The following is a 19,368-nucleotide window of genomic DNA, read 5'->3' as shown; positions in this document are numbered from 1 at the left end:
TCATTTCTTTCTGGGTACTTCCAGAGATTTTTGTTGTTATCGATGTTTTTAATAATTTATTTACTTATATTTAATGTGCATTTGTGTTTTGCCTGCATAAACGTTTGGGTAAAGGTGTTGGATTCCCTGAAACTGGAATTACAGACAGTTTTGAGCAGCCATATGTGTGCTGGGAATTGAACCTGGGTCCTCTGGAAGAGAAGCCAGTGTTCTTATCTGCTGAGCTAAGTCTCCAGGCCTTTTTTATTGTTTGAGACAGGATCTCACTCTGGCCCAGGCTGGCTCCAGAATGATCCTCCTCTCTCAGCCTGCCAAATACTGGGATTCTAGGCTTGACCCAATATAGAGAATTTTTTTTCAAGTAAATAAACGTCGCTAGCATACAAGTTCAAGACTCAGGAAGGAGAAGACAGGTTAAGGCATAACCAGCTTAACTTCTTAGTCACACAGAAGGGATCCCCAAATCTTCTAAAATAGACAAAGAAGAGAAAAATCAATGTGAATGTCTGTACATGAACACGGGACTGAGCAGATAGATGGGTCAGTAAATAAAGGTGCTTGCCACTAAGTCTGATGACCTGAGTTCAGTCCTCAGAACCCTCACGGCAGAAGGAAAAACTGACTCCAGTTGTCTCCTGACCTCCACACACATGCACTCACACACACACATGCCATAGTGGGATGTGGCCCATGAATTTAATCCCAGTTCACAGGAGGCAAAGGCAGGTGATACTCTGTGAGTTTGAGGCCAGCCTGATCTACAGGGTGAGCTCCAGGACAGCCAGGGCTCCATAGAGAAACCCCATCTCAGAAAGGCAAAAGAAAAAGAAAAAAGAAAAATATGACCTAGAATAGTCCACAACACTACGAGGATGAACCTGTCTGACTAGTGAAGGAGGTCAAGGATGCCTCTTAGATGGTCTTCATCTGGGTGGTCAGCTTACCCCAAGTATCTTTGGCAGGAGATAAGATCCCAGAATTCACCAACCTTGTGACAGGACTATGGTTCCTCAAGACTACAGAGAATTCCAGGTTAAAGGAATGATATTCCTAGAAGTTACAACCAGGGTGTGATGGTGAATACCTCTGAATTGCAGTACTTGGGAGACAGAGGCAGGTGCATCTCTTTGAGCTTGAGGCCAGCCTGCTCTACATAGCAAGTCCAAAGCCCACTAGGGCTACATAATAAGACTCTGAAACAAAGAAAGGAAGTTAGAACCAGATGGACTTTATGATACAGACCTAAAACTCAGCATTTGGTAGGTGATATCAGAAAGATCAAGAGATCAAGACTGTGCTCAGCTATATAGTGAGTTTGAGGACACTATGATTATACAAGATACTAACTGAAAAATAAAAGCAAAACTCTAAATCAAACAATACAAACCAAAAGCATCTCCTTGCCATATATGTGTCTCAAGGTATGGGGACCTACAGACAAGAGACACGCATACTTACAGACAGAAAGTCAATTCTTTTTCATTTTTACAAAGTGATCACAGTTTCCAAGCTACCTCATGTTATCAGGTGGATATTGCAACAAGGCATGGAATGCTGGTGATATGGCAGGCCCAGTATCAACAGACTTACTGGTGTCATCTCAGTGCAACCTCTAACAGACCTGTAATATGGTTACCATTATTATGCCCATTGTACAGAATGGGGAACAGAGGCTCAGGGGAAATGAAATAACTCATAGACAACAGTGCTATGAACTGTAGGAGGGCAGGATTCAAATTCAGGTCTTCTTGGCTCTCAGCCCCACATGCTAAGTGTTTGGACTGCCCACTATACAGCCTCCAGCAGGCGTTACTGCCTTGCTCCTCACTCTTTATGACTTCTCCCTGTTAGTGAATTAGTCGTGTGTTGACACTTCTAGTCTCAGTCTAGTGGGGTGTTTATTTAACTGATGGATGTTGCTCCCCATTTGAAGTATATACGAACATACCTTTATATTTATGAATATATATTATATAATATCAATATATTAGTGAATATGTATTATATATATTTCTACTCTCCCTAAATAATTAAACAAATATTATTATTATTATTTCAAATACCTATCAGTAGAGTAGATCTTCACACATTCATTATATGAAAGTTTATTTTAAAATGTCAAAATAGAGGACTAGAGAGATGGCTCAGAGGTTAAGAGAATTGCCTGCTCTTCCAAAGGTCCTGAGTTCAATTCTCAGCAATCACATGGTGGCTCACAACCATCTGTAATGGGGTCTGGTGTTTTCTGGCCGGCAGGCAGACACTCAAATAGAATATTGTATACATAATAAATAAATAAATAAACAAACAAATAAATAAATATTTTTAAATGTCAAAATAGAGAAATAAATGTTTATAAAAATGAAAAAATTATAGACAGCTAAAAACTGTCTGTAACTCCAATTCCAGAGGATCTGACAGTCTCACAGTGGCCTACATGAAGGCAAAACACCAATACATATAAAATAAAAAAAAATAATTAAATTTTTGTAGGAGCCAGTGGGGACAGGAGCACCACAAGAAATCCCACAGAACTAACTAACCTGGGATCACAGTGGCTCACAGAGACTGAACCACCATCAAGAGAGCATGCATGGGACTGACCTAGGCCCTCTGTACACATGTTACAGTTGTGTAACTTGTGTTCTTGTGGGACTCCTAACAGTGGGTGCAGGGCCCGTCTCTGTTGCTTGATTTTGGGACCCATTCTTCCTACAGGATTGCTGCATCCATCCTTAATAGAAGAGGACATGCCTAATCTCGCCACTACTTGATAGAATATGTCTGGCAGGTATCCATATGAAGTCCACCTTTTTCTGAGGAGTAAAAAGAGGAGGAGGAATGGATGGGGAGTGAGAGCAGTGGAGGTAGGAGGGAGTTACTGAGAAAAGAGGAGGGAGGGGAAATTTTGGTTGGGATGTAAAAATAAAAAATAATAAAAATAAACTCATGCCCAAAAAGGAGAATATCAATTGTTATCATACTTAAACTTGAGGTATTAAAAGAATGGCCCTCTAGGGACATTGGCACTTATTGTAATTTTTTTATAATGTGTTTGCAGTTGTATAGAACTAGTTAAATAAAATTAGGCATAATTTTGATCAGATCTAATACATAATGTATTTGCCTTCTTCTTGGAATAGTTATATCATGTTTAGGCATTATTATGACCTGATATTCACCCACCTGAAATAAATAAGTGTAATTCCCAAATTGTTTGAGCTCTTGCTGCTCTTGCAGAAGGCTGAATTTCAGTTCCCAGCATCTATATGGCGGAACATAATAATTTGTAACTTCAGTTCTGTGAGATTCAATGCTCTCTCTGGCCTCCAAGAGTACCTACATTCATGCGCACACACAGCCCTTCCACCCACCAAAAACAAAACAAAAGACCACAGCATCTTGGGTCTTCTCCTTCTTGATGTAGTCCATCTCTGTTTTTTACATCACTGCTTGTCTTAATCAGAGCACCTCGAGAATCCAATCCCCACTTCTTGTCTTCATGTATTTCATGTATACTCCCTCAGGTAACATACTCTCAGACACACACACACAAATGAAAATAAATTTTGTGGTTGAGAAGATGGTATAAAAATTATAACAAATACTTATTAAAAAGCCCTAGGAAACCAAGGATGAAAGCCATTGTCATGGGAGTCTCCAGATGTGCATTGCTAAAGTTCCCTGGCATCTTGCAGGTGAATGCTGAAACAGTGAAGTCCTGCATCTGCACATCAGGCTAAACAGGCAGCTATCATCAGTGAGATCCAGAACGGCATGAGCATTAACAGTAGGCATGTGATGCCGCTCTCCAACCTTATGACCTACAAAGTGCAATGAAGGGGAGGTTCCAAGATGCCGAATCTTGAAGTTCACTGTCCACATACCTGGGAGTGTCTATGGCATATAAACTGTACCACTGTGTGAATTGACCTGGACAGAATGTAAGGTGTCACCACCAAAAGCCAAATTGAAGTGACAGGCTCAGACATTCTAGTAAGTTCCCAGTGTGACAACTGTAACACAGCCAGTTGAAACATGGCTTTTGCCCATATCCTAAATCTTATCCCATAGGAAAACTTACCATCACCAAAAATCAAGATACATATGGTGACCTAGGGTCTTAGTCCCTTAACCCATTTCCGGTGCTGCTTTCATAGCCATTTCCAGAGAGTATGGCTGAGGGTGTAGGTCAGTGGTAGACTGCCTGCCTAGCATAGATGGGGTTTGATCTTTATCAACACACACACACAACACACACACACACACACACACACACACACACACACACTACCTTGCTCTCTATTGGAAGTTTAGGGGAATCTAAATTTAGGGTGTCTGATTCTTGGTAAATATCACTCCCAGCATCAAAACATTATACCATGTGTGACAGTAGGAGCCCCGAGGACTGGGTGTTTTCAAGTGTATTCTAGTCTGATTTTTTAAATGCATATACCACTTCACTGTACCTGACATGCAGGTTTTCTGTTTTTGCTGTTGCTGTGTACATGTAGGTGCATATTCATGTGGATACCCCTCCATGTATGTAGAGGCCAGATGTTAGTCAGTCTTGGGTGTTGTTCCTCATGAACCATTGGCCTTTTTATAATAACTTTATTAGCATATATTAATTATGAATAACATAAATTTCATTCTCATCTTTTATGTATGTATGTGACACGCTTTTGTAGTAGTGATCTTTCTTTACCTTCTGTTGTAGGAGCTGCGGTGGGCTGCGTTCCTGCCCAGCTCCACACGGCTGGCTTTACCCGAAATAATTACACAGAAACTGTATTCTTTTAAATACCTCTTGGCCCATTATATCTAGCCTTTTTTCGGCTAACTCTCGCACCTGGACTAGCCCATTTCTTATAATCTATGTAGCCCACGAGCTGGCTTACCAGGAATGATCTTAACCTGCATCTGCCTGGAATGGGAGAATCATGGTGACTCCCTGACTCAGCTTCTTTCTCCCAGCCTTCTGTTCTGTTTACTCCACCCACCTAAGGGTGGGCCTATCAAATGGGCCTAGCAGTTTATTGCTTAACCAATGAAATCAACAGATTGATATATGACATTCCCGCATCAACCTTCACTTATTCACTCACTCCTATTCATCCCCTCTCTCTTCCCAACTAGTTCTTCTGTTTTCGTGTCTTTTATTTTTCCAGTAACATTTCAAAATGTATTTCCATAGCACTTCAGTGAATGACATCAGGGCTGCTGTCAAGAACATGGGTGTGGAAGGGTTGTGTACAGGAACATGAGTACCTTACTAGTGTTTACACCATTGAAGACAATGCCTGACCATGCCCCCATCATGAAGCCCCGCCTTACGTGATAAGATGTTGACAGGACAGGTCTTCTGAGGGTCTTGTGCATGTTTGGCACAATTGATAGGTAACACTCTCCATGTCCTTGGTAACTCTATTGCATCACTGACCATGAGGCTGCACTGATAACCATCAGCCTTTGTGGTACCATGAACAGCTGCTTGGTTGGTTTTGTTGATTCTGGTGTTGGGACATCTGCTACTTTGGTTTGGAACTTCTGAGAGTGGCTTGGGACCCATGCTTCTGGGCATCTCCCCTGATATGGGATGAAGTCCTGGGTATTATCAGGTTTGGCCTGGCCTTGATACAATTTATGATGTGGTATCCTCCTTTTTTTAAATTTATTTATTAAAGATTTCTGCCTCCTCCCCACCACCGCCTCCCATTTCTTTCCCCCTCCCTCGATCAAGTCCCCCTCCCTCGTCATCCCTAAGAGCAATCAGGGTTCCCTGCCCTGTGGGAAGTCCAAGGACCTCCCACCTCCTTCCAGGTCTAGTAAGGTGAGCATCCAAACTGTCTAGGCTCCCACAAAGCCAGTACGTGCAGTAGGATCAAAAACCCATTGCCATTGTTCTTGAGTTCTCAGTAGTCCTCATTGTCCACTATGTTCAACAAGTCCGGTTTTATCCCATGCTTTTTCGGACCCAGGCCAGCTTGGCAGTTTCTCAGGAAATTCGGGATCAACCTTCCCCTGGACCCAGCAATACCACTCTTGGGAATATACCCCAGAGAGGCCCTATCATACAACAAAAGTATATGCTCAACTATGTTCATAGCAGCATTGTTTGTAATAGCCAGAACCTGGAAACAACCTAGATGCCCTTCAATGAAAGAATGGATGAAGAAAGTATGGAATATATACATATTAGAGTACTACTCAGCAGTAAAAAACAAGGACTTCTTGAATTCTGCATACAAATGGACGGAAATAGAAAACACTATCCTGAGTGAGGTAAGCCAGACCCAAAAAGAGGAACATGGGATGTACTCACTCATATTTGGTTTCTACCCATAAATAAAGGACATTGAGCCTATAATTTGTGATCGTAGAGAAGCTAAATAAGGAGGTGAACCCAAAGAAAAACATACAGGCATCCTCCTGAATATTAACCTTCATCAGGCAATAAAAGGTACGCGAGGGGTGCACACACACACTGAGACAATGGGGATGTTCTATCGTGGTATCCTCCTTTTAAGGCCAAATTACATCCAACCAGAGAACCAGGTGTGAATCTTGATAAGATTATGAAAAAGATATTCCTATTACTACAAGGTTCCTTTATATTATTTTTCAGCAGACACGCCAATTGGCACCCCATGAAAATACCTTTTAAATGACAAACATTTTCCAAATTTCCATTTTTTGTCCTCTTGCTTGTTGTCTTAGTTCTGGGTTTCCATTGCTGTGAACAAACACAAAGACCATGGCAAGTCTTTAATTCTGATAGCTCACAGAGATTTAGTTCCTTATCATCATGGGGGGAACCTAGGAAGCATGCAGGCATATATGGTGCTAGAAAAGGAGCTGAGCATTCTCATGTCTTGACTCATAGGCAACAGGAATTGGTCTGAGAAATTGAGTGTAGCTTGAACATATATAACATATAATCCAAGAATAAGAATATAAAAATGTAGATTCCAAAAATAAGAACATAGAAGTAAAGAAATATAAAGTTGTAAGCCTAGGAGAATGAGAGCGGACTGTCAGCAGCTTTCTCAGCAACTTAAGGATTAACTATTAACGAGGGTTACTCCGCTTTATAACCCATAGCTCTACTTACAAAACTGAAGCATCTCTCTGCAAACTGAGAGACCAACACATCCACCCCACCACACACCATTCTTGATTAACGATAACAACAGATATGAGCTGCGTTAAGTTTAAGAAGATAGGAATAAATAAGGACTGTCTCCTGGTAGTTGACTGGAAAAGTCAGTTGAGACAAACAAAAGCAGGAGCCACAGCAAGTGTCCCAAAGAGCAGAGCTATGGGGTCTCTGCTCTTGTCATCATGGGTTAATCCTTGTCATTGCTTTCTGTGTTTGGCTGGAGTCAGCCCCCTCTTCACAGGAATCATAATAGACTCCTCTCATTCCAAGCCTTGATCTCTGTGTCCCCAATTCTGCCCCAGTTATTTTTTATTTATTTATTTATTTTACTGATTTTTATTGAGCTCTACATTTTCTCTGCTCCCTTTCCTGCCTCACTTCTCCTCCCTTCAGCCCTCCTCCAAGGTCCCCATGCTCCCAATTTACTCAGGAGATCTTGTCTTTTTATACTTTATACTTCCCATGTAGATTAGATCTATGTAAGTCTCTCTTAGGGTCTTCATTGTTGTCTAAGTTCTCTGGGGTTGTGGTTTGCAGGCTGGTTTTCTTTGCTTTATGTTTAAAAACCACCTATGAGTGAGTACATGCGATAATTGTCTTTCTGGGTCTGTTACCTCACTCAAAATAATGTTTTCTAGCTCCATCCATTTTTCTCCAAAATTCAAAATGTCATTATTTTTTTCTGCTGTGTAGTACTCCAGGCTTGGGTACACTCAGACCCGCTGGGCATTAGAGGGACGTTTTGAAGCCATGTACACTCAAATCACCCCTCGGCCAGAGATACTAAGTAGGACCTCTGGCCTTACCTTGCATTCTGTTTGCAAAGAACACCCTCCTCCAGTCTCTATTCTAAGTGGTACTCCCTCCTGGCAGGTGGGGCCCTTAAAAACTCACCTTTGAGTAGATGCAGGACATGCCCCTTGAAGATGCTGCTCTGGAGGTCAGATCTCTATAGAAAGCTGCAGTCCCTATGGTGGACAGGTGCCAGCGGCACAGGGACACATATAGAATTTCCACCAGGAAACCTGGTGAGCCTCCCAGTGTGGATCCTGGGAAACAAACTCAGATATCCTGGAAGAGCAGCAAGTGCTCCTCAGACCCAATTTGTTTTGTTTTGTTTGTGAAATAGGATTTCTGTGCAGCGCTGGGTGTCCCAGAACTCGCTCTGTAGACTGGGCTGGCCTCAAACTCAGAGATTCACCTGCCTCTGCCTCCCATGTGCTTTAAAAGGGGTGCACCAGCAACTGCCCTGCTTCTTGTTTTTCTTAACTACACTTTCTGTGTGTGTGGAGGGGGTAGGAGCATGTAGGGGTCAAAGACAACTTGGGAGAGTTGCTTCTTTCCTTACACGATAAGGGTCATGAGAATTGTACTCAGTAACACAGTGTTGACAGTGATCGTTTTGTGGTGTTGGGGTTTAGTCCCGAGGATAGAGCCCAGGTCCTCACATATGCTAAGCCATCACAAGCAGATGTTTGTTTTCTGATGGCAGGGATAGATCTTGGGCCCTCACAATGCCAAGTGAGCACCTTGCCACTGAGTGGTCCCAGCTTGGCAGTCTTGTTTGTAACCTCTGACAGGTTTGTTTACTGCCTAGTTTTTTTTTTGTTGTTTTGTTTTTTTCGAGACAGGGTTTCTCTGTGGTTTTGGAGCCTGTCCTGGAACTAGCTCTTGTAGACCAGGCTGGTCTCGAACTCACAGAGATCCGCCTGCCTCTGCCTCCCAAGGGATTAAAGGCGTGCGCCACCACCGCCCGGCTTGTTTACTGCCTAGTTTTATTAACATAGCCATGTCCTGAGGGTGACAGAGTCTTCGTGGAGACATTGTCCAAGATGTCTTGGCACTCAACTTTGTCATCCCTGCTGTTGAAGTCCCAGGACCTCACATCCCCGTCTTTGACTGAACCTATTTTCTAGTCAGCATGGCAGCACACATGTCATCCCAGCAATTGAGGTGCAGAAGCTTCTCCTGAACAGTGTGAAGTCAGCCTGTGCAACACAGTCAGGTGCTACCTCCGTGTCCAGCTACAGCCACAAGCCAAGCATGCAGACATCCCTAGTCCTGGGAGGAAAGCCACATGGTACACCAGAAACCCAGTGAGACCCAAGCTGCTCCAATGGGGCAGCTGTGACTAAAGAGGAAAGGCTAGGAAGGCAGCAGCTGCTGCTGGTTTGCAGTGAGGAACAGGGCCCAGGAATGCTAAGAGACACTGAGGCCTAGGGGCAGAAAGACCCAGCAGCAGGCCAGCCTGTCTCAGCCTGAATTGACCATTTAAGGAGGAAGGAGCCCTGAGTTTTGAGCCCAAGCTGCTTGTGGCCCCATGACCTGGGCTGCTGTGGGCTGCTGGGTTCAGGAGAAGGGCCATGTTGGGGTCCTGCTGTGATCAGAGGGTGCAGCAGAGCATCTGAAGGGCAGACAAGGAGCAAAGGAGAACAGACAAAGGTGGCAGAGATCTTTTAGTGCTTATATGAAGCAGAGCTGGGAAGTGAGGTACAGGTGAAGGGGAGCAGCAGGCCATGTCTGTAGAGCTGGGGCAGTCCAAGGGGAGAGGTCCCAGAACCCGGGGACCATCCTGGGGTTAAGCATGATGGGGCTGGAGGGTCTCCCAGAGGAGGGGGTTCTGTTCTTCCCAGGACAGTCTCCATCAGAGCCTGAAGTGCTGGGCCTAGGAGGTGAGGAAAAGGGGACAAGGGAGGGACTGTAGAGTGGTGGGAAAAGAGGGGCCATGGGTGAGGCTGTCATGTAGTTGGGTCTTGCTGGTCTATGCTGGGACAGGCTAGACAGTTACAGGAATGAATATTTTTTCTTCTGCTGATTTAACAAATAAAAAGGTGGGGAAAGCAAGATCTCAGCAGTCAACCAGACAAACTTTACTAGGGGTATACTGACTAGTTTTATGTCAACTTGACAGAAACTAGAATCATCACAGAGAAAGCAAGCCAGTGTGCAGCACCCTCTATGGCCTCTGCATCAGCTCCTGCTTTCCTGATGGCTCTGGTCCCACTGCTGCTCCACTCTCGTGCTTCCTGCTGTGCAGCTTTGGAACACGTGTCATTTTGTGAGACCAAAACCAATTATTTTCTGGGACAAGTGGCTGATAGTGGCCATATTGGTACCTGGCCTTACAGGTGCCTAACTTGCCTCTGTCCTCCTGACTTATCCTTGACAAGCCAGCCTGGGACTACAGTACCTTAGCCCAGGGTAGACATGAATTTACTAACAGTCGCAGGGCGGTGGTGGCACAACCCTTTAATCCCAGCACTCGGGAGGCAGAGGCAGGCGGATCTCTGTGAGTTTGAGGCCAGCCTGGTCTACAAGAGCTAGTTCCAGGACAGGAACCAAAAGCTATGGAGAAACCCTGTCTCAAAAATCCCCCCCAAAAAAAGAAAAAAAAGAATTTACTAACAGTCACCACATGAGCCTGACAGTAGACAATTGTTAACATGATATGACAATTAAACAGAATTGACAAGACATTGCTGCATGTTGGGTCACAATGAGCCCTTATCAGTCCTAAAGGGTCATAAACAAATGATCCAATGGCCAGAGGAGGAATTGGAGCACCCCCATTTCCCTTAGGCTCTGAGATTAGAAGCATGTCTACTAGATCTTCTTGAATCCCCGGATTGTCCAGACACAAGATACAAGATAAAACCAGAAACCTATCAATTGGTAAAAACAGTAATAATAAAGTTTACCAGAGACCAGAGACTGGGGTGCCCCCCCCAGAACCAAGTTTGTGCTTCCCTGTATGGGTCACCAAAATGTTAGGTCCACAGGGGGTTGTACAAAAAAACCACCGAAGTCTAGTAAACCAGAAGCAAACTTTATTCCAGGAAAAAATAAAAATGAAAAAATAAGTAAATAAATCTCCTTGAGAGCACAGCCAGAGATGGACTTGTAAGACTGTGGCAAAACCTGGTATCTGAACTCCTCCTTATAGTAAGAAGCAACAAGAATTAGGCAATAACAAAGGAATTTTTAAAATTTTGAGATGAAACTTAGATAATTGCTTTTCTTTACAATGTCCATTAACAGGGTTTCTTGAGTTAAACTAGTGTTTGTATTCAGTCCACTGTCTCTCTCTGGTACTTGTGGATAGTGTTTACCAAAGCTCTGCATTCCCGATACTGCCACTTTCACATAGCAGGGAAGGCTATGGGACAATGTAAAACCCATATGTCAAAAGCCACGTACATCCCATCATTTAAAAGTTAACTCAGCTCACCTCAATTATGCTGGTCATGAGTGGCCAGGGGATTATCTTAGGGCTAACTCAATTTGTAGATGGATGATTTCTCCTGCAAATGGAGAATATAACTACCAAAACAGAATAGCACCTAACATCTACCTCGACTGTTTATACACATTTTCCATGGTCTTAAGCTTGACAACCACAGCATCAATCTTGGACATGATGCTGCCTATGGAGTGCTCCACACAGTCAACACGTCTTTCCAGTGCCTGGAACTCTTCATAGAAGACCCTGTTGGAGATACTGTCCCTCCTCTGGGAGCTATGCCCACTGTCGTCATTATCATCCTTCTTAGAGTCATCCAGGCTTCTTGGGAAACTTCTGATGCTCGTGGGACATGGTAATGATCTATGTTCCAAGCCCAGAACCTCCCTTACTTCTGCACTGAATGGTGTTTGAGTGCAATGTGGCATGAGGTTCTGGTCACTGGTTGTCTGGTTCACCAGGAAATTCTTACTGTTGATATATTTGTGTCCTTTCCTTTTGCTTTTATGTTCCTCCTTGATCTTGTGCTGCAGCCTCTGGATGTAATGCTGGACAGCCATGTAGATGAACCAGTACTGTGCCTCTTTCTGGACCATTCCTGGCCTCTGGGACCGCACCATCTGAATGGTTTTAGAAACATCGATGTCATGATCAACACCTTTCTCTCTAATGATGTCAATAAGGATATCAATCACAATGAATGTTCCCGTCCTGCCAATTCCAGTATTGCAGTGAACTACAACAGGGCCTGCATCCATGATGCTCTCCTGCTTGTGGTGGACCTCCTACAGGAAGTCCAGCACACCTCCAGGGTCACTGGGCACACCATGGTCGGGCCATGTCTGAAAGTGGTAATGCCAGACAGTTCTCTCCGTATTTCCTTGTCCAACCTTGGAGAGCTTGAGTTCTCTTAAGGTGTAGTTAGGAGCAGCACTTTCTTTGATGTTCCTAACACGTATGACCCCATAGTCTTTGAGTGCATACTCATCAGGCCAGTACTTGACACATTTGCTCTTCCCTCTCTCCACCTCCTTTGTGGTCATGCTGATGACTCGAGAGTTCTCCTGGAACACCATCCTCCAGAAATCATTCACCGTGTTCTGCAGGCAGCCTTGAGTGGCAATGTAGCTCTTTTTGGGTTTTGAATTGTGGCACTTGGCTTCAAATTCAGGCATGATGATGTTTGCATTGATGTAATCAGAAATGGGCTCATTGGGATCGCCATCGTGCAGGACAACCCTAGTGTGATCGAATGGCAAGATGTTTTTGTATCTATTTTTGTTTTTATTTTCTTGTCTCCGACCTTCTTTTTGGCTATAGAGAAATTTGTATTCCTGTTTCTGTAGTGTCTCAAATTCTTCCCAAAAGCCCTGTTTGACCATACCTGTGGTCTCAGCTACCTTGCTTAGCTCTCGAACCCTGCTTTCAATTTCAGCAGCATTAATACGAGTTGTGTTGAGAGGCTGCTTGAGCTGCAGGACTATGCCAAGTGTCGCCACAATGGGGTTCTTCTTGTAATGCTCCACCAGGTCTCTCAAAGAGTCAAAATACTCTCCTCCACTAACATCATATTTCCGTTCCTGACATCGGATCATAACGTGGCTCACTTTGGACTTGCCATCATTGCTCTTCCATTTGTCATCACCTGTGATGACAGAGAGAACAAAGTCTCCAGGGTATCTCTGGCTCCCTCGAACAAGAAAGCTGTCATGCTTACCCTTCTCCATTAGCAGTTTCTCTGCTTCTTTACCAGACAAGGGACCATGGAACCACCTTTCAGAGGTTGGGTCTGCACAATTCAGTGGGTACTTGAGCTCAACAACATCTCCATTCTTTTCTTTTAGCTGCTCGTGATGTTCCATGTAGTACTGGAGTAGTTCCGCCAAGGTGGCAAACTTCTTCCCACCATAGAGGTCATAGTAGTCCCCAGTGTTCTGAACCTTGATGTGATAGACCGCTCCATTTCTTCTAACAGACACAGTAAAATCTCCAGGGTTACTCTCACTAGGCCTTGTCAAAAAGCTGCCATCAACTCCTCTGGTTAGAAGGAGATTCTCAGCCTCCACACCAGTGATGTTGGGGTGAAACCCTCTCTGAGACGCCATGTTCCCCTTGGCTCCTGCTCCACATAGACCTGCTGCTTGCTCAGGCTCCTTGGGACACTGTCACATGTGTGTTGGAGGGGCTAAGCAAAGACCCACTGAGGAGTAAACACATGTGCAGGGCAGGTAGAACTGGCCCACTCTACATGCAAAATCCCCCACCAGACCTGGATCCTGGATACTGGCTGTGCCCCACTAGGGTCACTCTGCTTCAGTCCTGGGCTTTGGCTCCTGCTCTGGTCTCACCACCGTGTCCACCTTAGGCAGACTGCCAGGGCGGAGGTGGGAGCTGGAACTATGGGTGAGGTTTGTTTGTCCATCAGCACAACTGGTATCCCAGGGGGCAGGGCTCATGCTGCGCTCTAACAGTCATCCCCAAAAGCAGATCAGTCTCTTTGTCCCTGTCCTTCTCTACATAAGCTATGCAACAAACAGTCTTAGAGCTTTAAACAGAGTTTGTAGACCTCACCATAGCAAGTTATAAAACATCTGTGACCTTGAGAAGTTGCTGCCCATACAATAACCATAGACATATAATTTGGGCATATCAAAAACATTTACACTGTAGCCAACACACAAGGTCAATGACAGAAATATTATTTATAAATGCAGATATATTTACAATGACATCTCTGGTTATATGAACAAAACATACAACCCATACATAAAAATGCAACAAGAATATAAAAGCCTTTGCTCTATATTTACAGCTTTACTCTTGAGCCACTCACCACACTGTCGCTTTATTTTTATCTGAGCACTCACTTTTAATTTGTGGTGTCCATCACTTTACTCCTGTTCTCAAACCCCAGCAACATCCAGCGCCATTCGTCTTGGGCCAGCCGACTCGTCCATATGTTCCTGAAAAGTCCAATGTGGATTGAGGAAAGAAACGGACAAAAGACTGAAGACAGAGTCAGGAGATCATTCCAATGAATACTGAATCTGCCTCTTATTTTTTCATAGCCCTTTTATACCCCAAGCCAAAGGGGTAGGCAAAAGACTGTTTGTTTGTTTTTTAATCATTATATAAAGAACAAATAAGACTGATTACTTTATTAATATTCAAAACATCTAACAGCAATGCCCTAGGTCAAACATCTTGCTATTTGGAGCAAAACATCCATTAGCAACACCTTAGACAAAACATCCTATTATTTGGGCAACATATGGAACAACTTTACCTGAGGCCAAACATCCTGTTGTTTGACCTTGAAGGAGGAAAAATATGCTCGAACTCTCTGACCTTTTGTCAGGATGGAGCAGAGCCACTTCATGGGCCTCCACATACCCTGCCTTTGGGGACACATGATTCTGGGAGGGTGACTTTTTGAGTTTCAGACACTGTGGGGGACTCAGTATGCCCACTCCAGCATTCAAGAACCCTGGACTGGTAAATGGAAAGATATTCCCAGGCCCCCAAAGGCTCAGGGTTTAGGGACCTAAGGTTATAAGCCTGCCCAGATATAGCTTCATTTCAGATTCACCCCTTCAAGGAACAGTCACTCACCATGGCCTTGCCTGGTACTCTTCCCATTATCCTAGACACTGGTGGTCTGGGTGCCCTCTATCCCTGCATCAGTGGACACAATAGTAGCCAGAACATGCTGCCTTCATTAGACCTCATTCTGAGCTGCAGCCTGGGACTTCCTGTCCTGTCAATGCTACCCCGGCTTCCGGAACTTTGACAAAGAGAAGGCTATACCTTGAAGAGATAACCCTACAGCAGAGATCCCACACCCACAGATCCACTAGGGTCAGCTTGCTCACCCTGGAGTGTATGGGAGGTTCCTGTGTGTGCTTGGGAGGTCTGAGTATCCTACCCAGGTCTTTCTGTCTCTCCAAGATGCCTCACAACATTGGGGACAACAATGGAGAAGAGGATCCTGGCTTCAGCTCTACTCCTACCCCTAGCACCTCCCAGCCCAGGAAACATTTGTGAACCAAGAGGCCATCTCCTGCTGCCTAGTAAAAAAAAAAACCCTGTTTGGACAGGGTCCAGCCCTCCACATCACCCTGCCATGGGCTCTTAGCCCTTTCTGAAGCCGCCCACTACTTCTCTGTGACTGGTAGATTTTTGTTATTGTTGTTGTTTTACATGAAACACCTGATGGTCTAATAAAGAGCTGAATGGCCAATACCAAGACAGAAGCAAGATAAGGCAGGGCTTTCAGGCGGAAAGTATAAAAGGTGAAAGGAGAACAAGCCAGCCACCCAGCTACACAACAAGCCATGGGAAAAGAAGCAATGAAAGGTATACAGAAATAGATAAAAAGAAAAGCCCAGTGGCAAAAGGTTATGGGGTAACATAAGATTTTTAAAAAATGACTAGACACAAGCCAAACTAATCCTGGGCATTCATAACTAAGAATAATCCTCTTCTGGGTGTGATTTATTTAGAAGCTGCCCCCCCCAAAAAAGCCAAAGAAGTAAAATATCCCACAACAGGGGATCCTTGGAGCACTGGTCACTGGCCCTCAAAACTCCAAGTGTGACTTCTGAGTGAGGTGGCCAGGAGGCAGAAGGCCTGTGAGCTGCCTTGGAATCCTAGACACTAGGGAGTTTTCACAGGCACTGCTCAGTGAAGACCCACTGTTCAGAAGAGGTAGTGCCTGTCACCAAAGCACTTGGAGACTGAGGAAGGAGGACTACAATTCCTAGAACAGTCAGGGCTATGTAGTGATATACAACCCACAAAAAAATGGTAGGGAGAACCAAGCAGTGGAGGCACATGCCTTTAATCCCAGCACTTGGAAGGCAGAGACAGGTAGATCTTTGTAAATTCAAGGTGAGTCTGGTCTAAAAGAACTAGTTACAAAACAACCAGGGCTGTTAAACAGAGAAGCCTGTCTTGAACCCCCTCAAAAAAAAAAAAAGAAAAAAATGGTGGAGAGAGGGTTCCTATGGAGAAGAAACTGTGCAAGCATAGAAATCTGAGTTCAAGTCCCCAGCACCTAAGTATAAAAGCTGAGCATGACAGGGCACATCTGGAAACCCCAGCTGGCAAGTGGAGACAGGACGGTCCTTGGGGCTCCCTGTTCAGTGTGTATAGCCCATCAATGAGCTCCAGATTCAGAGAGGGATTCTGTCTCAAAAATAAGGTAGAGAGTGCTAGAGGAAGACATAACATAGACCTCTCCTCCACATGCACACACAGAAAGCTTTCTGGAAAGAGGTGTGGAGAAGACCAAAAAAAGAGAAAGAAACAGAGGTTCAGAACGGCAAGTATACATACACATCTGAGGGGATATAGCTCAGGGCCACATCACATGCTAAACACCCTAGGTTACATAGTCAGGTTACAATGTAAAAACAAATTCTGCCTTCAAGGACCCTTCATCACTCTGTCCTTGTGTGGCAGGGCTAGCCTCAGAGTGTGTACTGGATTCTGGGAACAGTAGAATCCAGAACTGGTAGCCAAAATTTGGAAACATAATTCCAATTTGAGATGGATGATGAGACTTACATGGCTATTTCCTGCTTCACAAGCCCTAATCTAGCAGGATGTGTGTCAGCAGGTCCTCAGGCTTAGTCCCTTCATGGGGAAAAGAAACCAAGGCCTGGAATGAGCAGCCCACAGTATGTGAGAGAAACAGACTTCATGGGGACAGCCAGGGCCTGGAGGTTTGGTAATTATGTGTCAAAACTGTGAGCCATTTACACTCAATCAAGGCTTCCGTGTCTGGAGTTGAGGCCAGAGCCACATACACACTAAGATGTCTGGACCTCAATGCTTGTGACTGGGATGGGAGTTGAGGAGGAGTGGATGGAGAGGAGAGGTGCCCATCAACAGTGTCTATGGGAATAGCTTTGTGACATGGAAGGGAAGGAGCAGGGATGCCTATGAGTATCACCATGCCAACTCAGGTACAGGATGGTCCCAGGTTCCAGCCCTAATCAAGAAAGGACATTCAGCCACATCTACCGCATAGATGAACACATTAATGCCTTCATGTTGAGTGAGCTAAGCCCATCACAGAGACTGTGGGATTTCTTATGTATGAGATACTGGAGACACCAAGGTCATTGGTGAAGACAAATAGTAGGACAGTTGTAGCAAGTCTTTTTACATACACCAGCTCCCAAACAATGACACTGAGACTTATTATTATGAAAGCTTAGCCTTATCTTAGGCTTATCCCTCTAGCTTTTATAGCTTAACCCATTTACTTTAATCTACACTCTGTCATGTGGTGCAGCCAGTGCAGCCTGGATGCCAAGACTGGCAGGGGGTGCTGGGATTGAGACATGGAGGCTTTTTTTCAGGTGGAAGAACAGCAACCTTTATTTTGCCCAGCATCCTTTTATACCTCTACGCTGACCCGCTGGCCAGAAAGAACACAAAGATCCTTGTCAATTACAGACTACAAGGAAGTTCTGCTGTCAGTCAGGGGGAGTGAGGGCAGCTGGATCACAATAACTCCCCCCATTTTATGTTATAATACCTGGGGAATAGCCCTCTAATAGTCCCTGTCTTAGGTGGCATCCTGCCCCTAAAGTATAGCCCATCCGTGGCTACCCAGACACAGCCCTAAACCAAGTATCCCTAGGACTGACAGCACCAATGAGCCAGACCAGTGCTGCAATCATCTAGCATGCACTAACTGGGTGATAAAATTAACAGACCCCTCTCATATGATGTTTGAGTTTGAGTTCCATAACAGTAGCAGAAGCCTGCAATACAGTGCCAGGAGTAATGCACACAACATGACTAACTGTTGAAAGTCTAAAGATAGTCCACTTGCTCCTAAACCAGAGCCACTTGTCATTTTGAATGTCCAAGGCATTGCTGACTCTTTCAGCCAGCTGGTTCACAATCTAAAGAGCAATTATGGCAGCAGTATCTGCAGTGGCAGAGATAGCAATATTCCAAGGTATATTGCTTCTGCCAATCTTCTATAATCCAGCACTTGTTGTCATATTTGTTGATACTCCTGACACTGCTGCAGCATCCCCCAGGCCGGGCACTGACTGGGTCATGGCATCATGCCTTTCACCACAGCCACCTATCAGAGCTCTGCTCCAGCTGCCTTCTGGTCCCAGACGTGCGCTCTCTGGATCCAAACTGCTGCATGGAGGGGAGCAAAACTCAGGGAAGCAGGCTTACTGCACCTGCTCCAGAACCACTGAAGGAGCCCCACTTTTACAATCTTTTAGGGAATTTGGGCATCTCTGGGGATGAAAAAACACATACTCCTTTTAATCTGACTTGGCTTGTTCTAGTCTGGAACATTTAAGCCCCCTCCCATAATAAACCAGGGGCTAACTTGAGCTATTGTTTGTAGAAAATCTTTGGCTGTCTTCATTGTTACTTCCATGCCTTGTTGCTTTAAGAGTTTCAGTTGCTTTTTGAGGCCTTCAATTCACCCTCCCGCCTCTTCTTTATGCTTGCTAGTCTTTTGGAAGATGTCCCTCAGAGTATCTCTGGGGATGAAGAAAAAAAAAATCACCTTACCTTCCCCAATACACTCCTTGATTTAGCTGGTGGATGGAGCAATCCCATTCACGAATCCCCACTTCCCAGATCTCCGTGGAGCCTCCACTTTGCTGCAGCCAGTGCAGCCTGGATGCCAAGCCTGGCAGGGGGTGCCAGGATTGAGACAAGGAGGCTTCTTTTCAGGTGGAAGAACAGCAACATTTATTTTTCCCCAGCTAAAGCCTTTTATACCTCTACTGCTTCTGTGGACAATCACCAGCCAGAAAGAACACAAACATCCTTGTCAATTACAGACCACAAGGAAGCTCTGCTGTCAGTCAGGGGGAGTGAGGGCAGCTAGATCACAACAGTCATGTTTCTAGTTGCCACATCTTTCTAAACTGCTTATGCTATTTTATCCACCTATGGCTAGCAACCTCATCTTTCC

The 19,368-nt window shown here is 44.7% G+C and overlaps 1 pseudogene; it reads right to left on the bottom strand.

The window, feature by feature from the left end:
• Positions 1–12,187: 12,187 nt before the first annotated feature.
• LOC142842287 (tyrosine-protein phosphatase non-receptor type 11 pseudogene) lies at positions 12,188–13,507 on the bottom strand (annotated as a pseudogene).
• Positions 13,508–19,368: the final 5,861 nt, after the last annotated feature.

This window comes from Microtus pennsylvanicus, unplaced genomic scaffold (assembly GCF_037038515.1).
Source record: "Microtus pennsylvanicus isolate mMicPen1 unplaced genomic scaffold, mMicPen1.hap1 Scaffold_48, whole genome shotgun sequence".
NCBI lineage: Eukaryota > Metazoa > Chordata > Mammalia > Rodentia > Cricetidae > Microtus > Microtus pennsylvanicus.
The sequence above is the reverse complement of the archived record's forward strand: the minus strand, read 5'-3'. Positions and strand labels throughout refer to the sequence as shown.